The 12,201-nt window shown below is 47.4% G+C and overlaps 2 protein-coding genes across 3 annotated transcripts in view; one reads left to right on the forward strand and one right to left on the reverse strand.

Moving 5' to 3' along the window:
- Positions 1-12,201, reverse strand: part of gal3st2 (galactose-3-O-sulfotransferase 2) — a 67,730-nt gene that overhangs the window by 55,348 nt on the left and 181 nt on the right. The window lies entirely within an intron of this gene.
- Positions 1-12,201, forward strand: part of kcnj13 (potassium inwardly rectifying channel subfamily J member 13) — a 43,139-nt gene that overhangs the window by 20,229 nt on the left and 10,709 nt on the right. The gene's annotated exons all lie outside the window — the stretch shown is intronic.

A 12,201-nucleotide genomic window follows, 5' to 3' on the forward strand; every position in this document is an offset into this window, starting at 1 on the left:
AAATTTCATTATATTTCGACTACATATATGACCTACTTTCAATAAAGATGAATGTTCCCATGGGTGAAATGCTCCTTTAAGAGGGCAAGCAGACAGAGAAACTAATGCTTCTTTGCAGTAAGAGTCAATTTCTGCCTGAATTCCACCTGTGACTTGATTATTGCTAAAAGAAAAGCCAAGGAGGTCCTCAAGGGCATGCTTCTTTAGAGGAGGCACAAAGCTCGCGCTGCTGTCGTCCAGATCTGCTGGATGTGGGCTCCTGGGCAGCACATCTTGGTCCTGGTTCATAAATGATAAAAAGATTTTTTTCTCTCCACTGCCTAGATGTTGCAAGGTCCGAAAGCGTGGATCCAAAGCACTGCTCTCCTGCATGAACTTTTCATCCTCTCCTTGGTATCTGTCAGTAAGATCCTTCAGAATGGCTACCTTCATCTGAACAATGGCATTTGAGTCGTGATTATCTGTGGCCATGCTGTCTTGAATCATTTGTTTTAGTGGTGAAATTAGAGATATTGTTGGTTGCGACTCATCAGAGAGAACAGTTGTGGCCTTTTTTATTGGTAAAAGAATCTTCACAAGATCCTCTGCATTTGCAATGTCAGATGTGTCCAAAGTGTCAATTTCTCGTGACTTGTGTCTCAGTTCATCACTCAAGTAGGGCTGCAGCAACAGCTTGTTGTTGTTCAAGGTAGCGATCCACCATGTCCAGAGAGCTATTCCATCTTGTCACTACAGGGAGATTGAGTAGTTTTTGTTTGGTGGTCAGAACGGCTGACGAAACGATCCCGAGCTCTATATGGCTGTTTCTAAAGCACACGCAGCGTCATCACGTATCTGTGTTTAATAGCTAAGCTCAGACTCGATTCTGAAATTCTCTGAATCAATCCAGAATCGTTGGAGAGAGAATCTCACTAGTAATAGTAGTATTACAATAACCTAGTCTATCCACCAGAATCTAGATGAATTAGCGAGGTGACATTGCTAATCGAGAATTGATATGCTGATTTGGCTAACAGCTACATCCATATTTTTATATTTAACAGCTTGCTCCCAAAACACAGCAACATACTTACTGTTTTAATCTTAACAGCAGAACTTTAGTTAACTGCTAAATGAATACGTTCAATGTAAATGTAGCTAGCTAGTTAACTCTGGCAACTGAAAATCTATTGACCATGTCCTAAAAATATCAGTTAGCCGTTAGCGCTAACGGAGTTGACTACAAAGCAAAGCAAAAAGACCACCACTTATATGATTTATGAGGTGTTTGCCCTGTCGATCGTGAGACCGATTACAGCAGTTCACAATACAGCAATACTGAACCATTTTTCTAAAAATAACCTAAATTAAACTTAATATTATCTAATGACCAACGTAATTACATCTACTTCCGTACCGTGATTCCCACAATGCATCGCGACGTGACGAAACAATCCCGAGCTCTACATGGCTGTTTCTAAAGCACACGCAGCGTCATCACGCATCGGTGTTTAAAAGCTAAGCTCAGACTCGATTCTGAAATTCTCTGAATCAATCCAGAATCGTTGGAGAGAGAATATATAATATAATATATCATTAAATATTAATTATATATATTATAACATATCACATAAATTAGCCTAAACAAACTGTTCTTTCCTGTATGCCAGGCCTATGCGTAGCGTGCCAAGTTGATGTCACATCCAAAGAGTATAGAAGAACAAGAGGCGAAACTCTGATGCGTTTGTGGTAACAGCCACTAGGTGGCGCGCGGCTGCCATTTTGGTATGAAAATTCCAACTGGAGTCACTGGACAACAGCACAGATAACAGTTAATCCAATCATTAAAGGTGCAGTGTGTGATTTTTAGCGACATCTAGCGGTTCGGCTGCGAGTTGCACTGAGGGCTCAGCCCACTGCTCACCCCTCCCTTTCGAAGAAGCTACGGTGCCTGAAACTGGACAAACATATCGTAGTCTGAGACAGCAGAGAATAGCCAGAGTAAGCCAAGAGTGTGTAACATTGTCACTGTTTCTGTACCACAGCCCATTATAAACCACATCATGGATAATAGGGGTGGGAATCTCTAGGCACCTCACGATTCGATTCGATTACGATTCAGAGGCCTGCGATTCGATTCAAAAGCGATTATCGATTATCTGAATCTTTTGTGTGTGTGTGTGTGTGTGTGTGTGTGTGTGTGTGTGTGTGTGTGTGTGTGTGTGTGTGTGTGTGTGTGTGTGTGTGTGTGTGTGTGAATATAAATACTTTGCTTTAAAAGTACAAAGTAATGACCCATAAAGAATTAACGTACAATATATTTTATTAACATTGCAAAGAACCAACAGGAAAATAAATGTGTGCCTGAACTAGCAGCATACTTGTAGTAAATTAATAATATAACAACAACAGGTGTTCTGACGATTCATGCTACCCATCGAGATGTGCTACTTACTGGTGCATGTGCAGACTCATTTTTCTTCTGCTTACCACGCCCATAAATCTATGCATCCTTGCTGTGGAGACTTGTAGGAAACTTTGACAGGTCAAAGATGAATATTTGATGATAATTTTTACTTTTCACACCGTTTTAAAAATAAAAACAGTACATTATACTGTACTCTTAACTTCGAATTTTATTATAATTTTATTTCATATAATAATATCATTTTTACTTGTTATATCAAATGTGATAATTGCTAGTTCATTTAAAATATCCAAATATGCTCCCCATACACTTACCCTGATTAAAATGAAATAACGATGTTATAATATTGTGAGATTTACACCATTATGGAAACAATAGAGAATGAATCAACATTATCTATGATCGATTTGCGTTTGGGTAGCATTTTTCGACAAGGCAGCAGAAATCGTCTGAACACCGGTACAGACCAGAGCCATAGAGAGACACGGCTCTGGTACAGCCGAGTGTTTTTCCTCCTCTGGGTGGAAACGTGTCATATGGCTTCTCATATTTGTCGTGTTGCCGAAATATTTTAGTTTTATTCTACAAAGCTTACAACTAGTGTGGCTCTTGTCCAGCTCCTTTCCCCCTTCAACTTCATAGAAGCCAAAATATTTCCACACGTCAGCTTTTAACGAGGAGGGTGTTTGGATTTCGCACTCAGCCATCGCGTCCATAGATATCATATAGAGACTAGATGCCCTATTGGCCGCTGTGGCGCAAGAAATGCGGCCGCCATATTAAGCAGGTCATACTCCTATTTGCGTTGCATAGCAGCAGTTGATTTCAGAGCACTGTGCAGCATATTCCTGCTCAAATCGGCGGACCATCACTCGGGGATTACTTTACACAAGTAAGATTTAACATTTAACATTACCGTACTATTAGTTGTATTTTGTGAACAAAATATTCAATGTGTCCTGTATCGTAGCTACGTGTATGACATTTGCAGCAAAAAAACCCGCGTGAAAATCAGGTCAGTATTCAGTGAGATATGATTAATTAAATGCGCTGGCAGCTCATTGCACCTGCCAAACAGATTACACTGAGCGGAGCGGGTGACCGGTTTAAGATGGCGGCACCACGGCTCGTCCGCGCCAATAGGCAGTAGTGGTCGATAGGGCGTCTATCTATATGATGTCTATGATCGCGTCTCTGTTATGTGCGCACGCCACAGACAGACGGTCCGGGCACTGCACTTCCGCGCTTCAGAGTTCCGTCTTTTGCGTTCCGTCAATATTACGTCATTATAAATAGGCTACATATCTAAAAAAAAAATTTTTTTTTTTTGAAAATCGATTTTTGACATTTGTGAATCGATTCAGAATCGTCCACGTCCGCATCGCGATGCATCTAAGAATCGATTTTTTCCCCCACCCCTAATGGATAAAGTTTACAAAGCCATAGTCAGGTGAGGATCAAGGGTCTTAATATATAATATAATAATAGTAATCAGCTGATTGTCTCACAAACGTAACCAGCACATTTCCCCCCGCATAGCAAACCCATAATACAGCGAGGGAGAAGAACCACATGAAACTATATGCAACTATATATTGTTTCTAACAGGAAAGTAAAAGTTTAGCTGGCTAATATGAGCTGTTACTGTGGCTGAGCTGGTTAAAGCGTAAAGCCTTGTTTAAACACGACGCGTCCGCATGAGCCCAAAGGTGTGCGCGGCAAAAATGGCATGATTGTACAGCGCGCGCGTCTCCGCATCCCCTAGACACCATTTACTACACACAATAGGCTTTTTTTCTCTGATTTTGAAAACTCTTCGCGATCGACTTCAAATGCTTCCAAGATCGACGGGTTGGTGATTCCTGTAACTGTTTTACGGTCAATGACAAGAGTACTAATCAGCTGTCTCACGAACGTAACCAGCACATTTATCCCCACATAGCAAAGCCATAACACAGCGAGGGAGAAGAACGTCCTGGTTGCGTATGCAACCCACCGTTCCCTGAAGGAGGGAACGGAGGACGTAGTCGACGCGACTGAAATGGGATCACGCTAGGGAGCCTATCATCTTCGAGTACTATTGAACGAGCCAATGTAATTGGCGTGCGTGATTCGCATCACACACTCCGCCCCCGCGGCGCGGGTATAAATACGGAAGTGGATGCACGCACTAGTTGCTTTTCGCTGAGGAGCCGAGAGTATCCCGGGGTCAGCGGTGGTCCAGCGGTAGTGGCAAGGGGACTACGTCCTCCGTTCCCTCCTTCAGGGAACGGTGGGTTGCATACGCAACCAGGACGTTCCCTTTCAGTCGATAACGTCGGACGTAGTCGACGCGACTGAAATGGGATCAACCATTGAACACGCCACTAACGCTGCCACCTTCCAGTGCCTAAACCAAAGCCTCCTGATGCCCCCGCAAACTTAAGGCGGGGAAGGACAGGGCTTAGGCCAGGGAAGTCACTGCTGTTCCTACAGGACCACTGGGAAAGCGTTCCCCGTACGTTGGAAGGAAGGGACGCTGCGGAAGCCACATCCAACCCGAGGGAGGAAATGTGGAGAATACACATATGAACTGGGCGGAAACCGGGCAGTCTAACATATGGAATGTCACTGGGGTGGCTCCAGCCTAAGACGGGGGGAGACACACCGGACAGTGACGGCAGAGAGACTCTGCCGAGGGAAGACACGGGCTCACCGCAGGGAGCCGTATCGTGGAAGAATACACATATGGGGTCACCGAAGGGACCGCAACATATGGACCCAGCCTAACACAGGTTCCACACTGCTTACGAGTGGTAGGCCTAACACCAGACGTTCCGCACGTCCGACGTCGGAGGGGTGTGGAGGAACTCAACAGGGTTCAATTTTAAGGGAACTCAACTGGAGTAGAAAGGCGCACGTATCCAGTCCATAGGAGGGGAATGGCGCAGCAAGCCGACACTTGAACCGGGCTCACGGTGAAACTGGCTTCATGAGAAGGGAGCCCACGGGAAGCAGCGGTTCAACCAGGTGTCGTCCAGCCCCCAACTCTAGAATCTGTTTAGCAAAGTATATCGTCAACGCCCAGGCGGAGCCCTTTACACTCATCATAGAGGAGCTCAACACCTAAGTGGACATGTTGCATCTCGGATCTTTGCCGAAATGAAGGCAAGCACTAAGTGCAACTTTGCATGGAAACAGCCTTCCCTCTCCGCTGAATTCCAACGGATATTTGAAGAGCTGGTCTGAGGTCTATGACTTGCATTCTGTACACGTCCAAGCAAACGGACAGAGAAGCCAGGGCTGGATCTGCCTCCTCCAGGGCAGCGCTTGCAGGCTCACCACCTGCTCCTATTACGGGAGAGGTAGGAACCTTGGGCACAATCCGAGCCGGGATCTCAGCTTGTGAGAGTTAGCCGGCCCAGACTCCAGGCACAATACGTTGACCGAAAGCGAGCAAGTCCCTACCCTCTAGTAGAGACCACGCGAGCAGGAGAACTGATATAACAGAATTTTTAACTCACTACCTGCAGTGGCTCAGGGGCGGTCTCTGCAGTGCAGTCGCACCAGGGACAAGGCCCAAGAGGATAAAGAGGGACACAAGGATTTACAAGACCTTGCTCCTCAGGAACCTGACGATCAGAACGTGCTTCTGCATACTTCTGCAACACGATGAGCGTCGTTTAAACACCGAGGCAACATCATTTTGAGGGTGATTTAGGAAAACAGCCTACTGCAACCCATTTTGCAGGAAAGAGAGCACTGAAGTGATCGAAAGCTTTCAGGATCTCCTCAGGGGAGAAGACGCACTCAACGACTAGGTTCCACTTCTAAAGGCGTAAGCACGCTACCCAATTCTAGGGGGTGCTCGCAGAAGTGATGGTAACTAACACATGTTCTTGTGATAGCCACCTGAACCTCCGCGTTCGGATGTAAGACCGCCCGGAATCTCCGGGGGAAGAACGCGTGTGCCATCGTGCCCCGTCCCCGAATCCAGGGGAAGTCAGGAAGGCTGTTGAAGGGAACCAGGTCTAGTTGGGCCAATGAGGGGCAACTATGAAGACCTGTTCCTCTCCTGACATGGCACGTAGGTGCAAGTGACGGGCGCAAAAGACAGGAGCATTGCTCAACACAACATGTGAAGATCACTGGGCTTCAGGAGCATTTTCTGCTCAGCACTTGGGTGTGACAAGTTCACTGAGCTTCAGGAGCATTCCTGCTCAACACCTGAGTGTGATAAACTCACCGAGCTTCAGGAGCATTTCTGCTCAACACTTGAGTACGAAGAACCTCACTGAGCGACAGGAGCATTTCTGCTCAGCACTTGAGTGTGACAAGTTCACTGAGCTTCAGGAGCATTACTGCTCAACACCTGAGTGTGATAAACTCACTGAGCTTCAGGAGCATTTCTGCTCAACACTTGAGTGCGAGGAACTTCACTGAGCACCAGGAGCATTTCTGCTCAGCACTGCGTGTGATGAATTCACTGAGCTACCTGTGATGGACTCACTGAGCTACAGGAGCATTGCTGCTCAACACCAGAGTGCGATGAACTTCACTGAGTTTCAGGAGCAAATCTGCTCAACATGAAGAGTGATGATTTCACTGACTTGCAGGCGCAAGGCGACCATGAGTCGCAGTCACTTTTAGAAGGCTCACTGGGGTTAAACGCATTTCTGCGGGCCCCTGGGGCCGCTGAGTCCCAGTGTTTGTCCAAGGGTAGTCCGCACGGTTTACCCAAACACTGGCGGAAAAATAAAACCGGGGGGGCAACTGAGCGGCCCCGGAATGGTCATGACCCAGTCGGACCCAGGGGATGGAGTCTCCACTTGCCCTGGCTATAACTGTCGTGAGGCTCGATGGCGGCACGATTGAGTAAGCAGGAGGAGTGGAATAAGGCGCCCTCAGAAGCGTCTGACTCCAAGGAGGAGGTGACGGGTGAGTTTGTGACATGCAAGGGAAGCTTGCGCAACGGTCGCAATGTCTAACAACTCGAGGCACGAATGCCCGTGTAGTCGGGGGTCGCCCAGGCCCCCGTTAAAACACGCCCTTTGTACATGGCCGCTCTGTTGAAGAGGGTTTGGCAGCAGACCGGGATGAACTATAGTCACACAGGGTGAGCTGCTCTGCCACGGTCACCTCGGGACTCGATCGTGAAGCTAGCGCTGAAGCGGTCACATATGGAGGGAGCCAAAGGCTGCGACTACCATATACCCCAGGAGCCTCTGAAAGTTCTTTCAGTGGGACCCTTTCTCACTTCAACACCAGCTGAACACATTCTCATTGGAGAGACATGTTGGACCGAGTACCTCTCCAAAACTAGAAAAGAGATACTCAGCCCGTGGGCGAGATTACTCTCTTCCAGTTGACCTGAAGACCCAACGGGCTCTGGAGCACTCGAGGGGAAGGACACTGTACTGATACTCCACCCTTAGACGCAACACACAGGATGGCCTGCGGTGCGGGAGGTAGAGATCTGAAGCACATGTCTTTCAGGTCAAAGCTGCAGACCAATCTTGGGCCAAGATGGTCACGACCCACCACCTAGTAGCACGAAGAACGAGTTTACAACTGGCCTTCGTACCGGCTGGAGGAGCGGCTATATCAAATCCTTCGCCAGCAGGACAAGATAAGCACGCACAAGTCAGGAGCACTGCTCAACACTCGGTGTGATGAATATCACTGAATTTTCAGGAGCACGTCTGCTCAACACCTAATGTGATGACTATCACTGACTTGAGCGGGGTAGCCGAGCCTGAGGTGGGGCAGCAAAGTAGAGAGAGTGGTGTTAGTGTGCTGTGCAACACTTACCTGTCTCCACAAGCGGCAGGGGGCGCGTGAGAAGGCGGATGACCGGGTCCTCGAACGCACCAAGCTGCCTGCTGGCGACCAAGGGGGAGCTGAGGGGTGTAAGGCTATACAGGGTCACACCCGCCAGACTGGCCCTCTTGGGACCCAGGAACAGATGAAATTGCTCTCTCTTTGAAGTGTGGGTACCGCTTGCTCCGCTTTTTTTTTTTTTTTTTTTAGGGAGCCAGCGGCGGAACAGACACACACACAAACAAAGGCTCCACCCGGCCCTCACCCGGGGGGAGGGAGTGATCGTGCCACTCCAAGAGCATCTCATCCATTCCTGGGCGGCCCGCTCCGGAATGCTTTCGCTGTCGCTTGCCACCTGGCTTGGCAGCGCCTGGAGCGGGCTGGGCGTCTCTACTGCGGCCGGCTCCCTGCTGAGGCCTGGGTGGAGGCTGCTGCGGAGGGCCAGCAGGAGCGGCGGCCGGAGAACGCCCACGGCGACGAGCAGGCGGAGGAGCTGCCACCGGCGGCGGGTGGAGGCAGCAGCTGGCCACCGGGGCAGGATGTGCCGGATGACCTCCGTCTGCGCTTGAGCGGCAGAGAACTGTTTGATGCAGTTCTCCACCGCGTCGCCGACCAGCCCAACCTGGGAAATTGGGGAGACCAGGAACCGAACCTTGTCCGCATCCGCCATACCAACCAGGCTGAGCCAACGAAGGCGCTACTGGACCACCAAGGTGGACATCGCCAGACCGATCACGCACGCTACGACACCCGTACCCCGGAGGGTGAGGTCGGATGCAGTGCGGTGCTCACCTATGAGCGCCCGGTCTGGATTACCCTCGTGCATGCCATGGGTGCCCTAGCCTGCAGCAACGCCATGGCACGCAAGAGGAAGGGGCTTGCCCACAGGCTTTGTAAGCTCTGCCCGTCGGAACGGACGAAACTCACAGGCCTTAGGGGGGAGACGAGGATCCCCCCAAAAGGCAGCGGCCGCCGGACACAGGTGCACCTGTGTCGACAGACCGCTCCAATGGAGGGACACCTCGCAACCCTTCACCGTTCCTCCATCAAGGGTAATGAGGGGGAAAAGCTATTCAGGCAGTTTCTGGCAGAGAAAGATGCTGTTCACCACCTGATAAGCTCTCCATGCATTTCGGGAAAGAAAGGCACTGGGGCGGCGAGCTGAGAACCAGCGCGGCCCGCCCCAAGATACCAAACTCCAGATTCCAACCGAGACTGAACGGGACACGGTGGAGGTTCCACTCGAGCCCGGCAGCCTCGGCGGCCCGTTTCAGCATAGCTGATAATTCTGGATCCGGCTCGGGCAACATTGAACTCCCGGAGGGAGACAATGCAGCCGAGTCATCATCTCCAGAAGTCAGCTCACCCTCTGATGCTGCAATCGGCGTCCTGTCCTCCAGGGGAGCCCCGAGTGAAACCGCTGGCCCACCCATTACAGATGGACCAGCAGAAAACACCGGAGGCTCCAGTGGTTGCAGTGGAAGGGAGGAGTGAGGAGCCCACAGGGAATGGTTACCGGGCGGGACATCCAACACTATCCTCCGGTCACCCATCCCACACAGCACCCGAGGGTGGGGCATGGTAATGGGGACTCGCTCTCCGCGAACGAAGGCGAGTCTCGCCCCCAACACTGCGACAGTCATGTTCCCACAGTGAAAACATGAGCTGTCCACAAAAGCTGTCTCAGCGTGCTGTAAGCCAAACACGTGACACAACAGTTGTGACCATCAGAGAGAGACAGGGAACGACCGCACCCAGAAACGCACGGGCGGAATGACATCTTGAAAAAGACGCAAACGCACCCGTGTTGCTCTTTCAGAAAATAGGACCGTCACCAGTGCCGGAGCACACAGGGAAATGACCGCGGCAACACTGAACAGAGAACTGAAACAGTGAAGCACTCACTTTTCCGCCCTCTAACCAGCCATCAACACACACAAACATTTAGAAATTTGTTGCTGTTAAAACAGCAGTTGAGAGCTCAAAGCTCGCGATCACCGCTGCACTCGCGCTGTAGAACACCAGCACTGGGAGAGTCTTCCTGAAGAACACCGACACACTCGCTCGTTGTAGACAACAGCACTCTCAGAGACATCAAACGATCGGCTCCGAAGCGAAAGGCAACTAGTGCGTGCATCCACTTCCGTATTTATACCCGCGCCGCGGGGGCGGAGTGTGTGATGCGAATCACGCACGCCAATTACATTGGCTCGTTCAATAGTACTCGAAGATGATAGGCTCCCTAGCGTGATCCCATTTCAGTCGCGTCGACTACGTCCGACGTTATCGACTGAAAGGGAACTAAGTTACATGAAACAATCCAACTACATATTTTACACCACTGACAAGGGAAAAGTCACTACTCACGGTGTTTATGGCTAGCTACTAGCTTTCTGCTGCTTCTCTTTCAAGGTAGTGACGAAACGCGCTCTGTAACGCTGTTTGTTCGCGTTCGGCTACGGTAGAAACATGACGTCACAATATGAAGGGGATTCCCGGGGTTATGTAGATTTAAATGTCTCATTCTAAGGTAATAAAAACATTACGGTTTATTAAGTAAGTTCTTTATACACCACTGAAAACATAGTTATGGATGTCATATTGCATTTCTGTTAATAGATACTCAAATATTTTGCACATTGCACCTTTAAATACACATTTGAGCTAGTTTTTTCTTATTTTATTGAGCATTTCCATTTTATGCAACTTTACACATTTATTACTATTATTAGTTACCAACTCCACTAGGCCTGAAATATATTTTGAACTTTTTATCCATACAAAAATGTAATATATGGCCATATATGTTATATTTTAAATAGCATGACATATATCTATACATATATTTGACTTATCTGAGAACACAATATAGCCTATCCCTCTAACATATATGAACATTTATGTGTCCAAACATGTGAAGAAAATATTTGAGTTAATCTATACTGTATATATGATACCATATATCTGGTTATATTACAGAGTAGAGTATATCTCGCATATGGAAAACATTAAGTATAAATATGTGACATACATATTTGTTTCCCACATATTTAATAAATGTATGTAAACATACATGCATGTGATACTGATGCATTGAAATAAGTACATATATGCATCTTAGTCTACATATATTTAACATGTATGTGCATATACGGGAAAATATATGGCACTTACATGAAAACGGACATTTTTGCTATATTGTTTCATATATGTCTATGTGTTTTATATGAATTTTGCATATATTCTCATATAGGCAGCAGACATACATGGGCACTGACGTTAGGATATATATGTAATTTAATTAATATTGACATATTATATTACATTTCTGTATGGGTAATCCCCTGGATCATGCTACAAACATGATGATCTTATAGAACATGATGAACAGTGGCTGTGTTTTTTTGTTTACATAGTCTTGCTTTAACAGTCATTAATATAAGATATTATATTTATAAAAAGGAAATAGTTCTCTTTGTAGTTTGTTATAAGATCATTATATAGATCAGTGGTCTGAGCTCGTCACCGTCATCACCAAAAAAAATGTCACCATCATTTAAAAAAAAAAAAAACCTTTAGCCTTTACATTTGTTCACATTGTATCTAATAACATGGATTCATTGATTGTAATCACATGGATTGTGTAATGACATTGTGTCTTACATGGATTCAAGGTTTTCTAAACAAAACTTATCAAAAGATGGAGCAAATCCGACCTATCGCGAGTTGGGGAGCGCAATGTTCCATGACGCATAATAATGTTCCATTCATAGGCTATTGACTGTAACACCTTTTTTACACTCTGCGGTGCGTAACAGCTGCGATGCGCGGCTACCGGAGCTGATTGTGCCCAATCTAGTCAATGCTTTTGTTTACATCAACGACGACGCGGCGTGTTTCAGAAGCGTCTCTCCACGCCGCTTCCCTAAAGATAGGAGCCTGGTCTACTAAACTCATAAATCATTTCTGTAATTTACATATCTATATCTTTCATA

The sequence above is a fragment of the Siphateles boraxobius genome, unplaced genomic scaffold, assembly GCF_051911475.1.
Source record: "Siphateles boraxobius isolate OS27281-9 unplaced genomic scaffold, OSU_SipBor_1 6, whole genome shotgun sequence".
In the NCBI taxonomy this organism is placed as follows: Eukaryota; Metazoa; Chordata; class Actinopteri; order Cypriniformes; family Leuciscidae; genus Siphateles; species Siphateles boraxobius.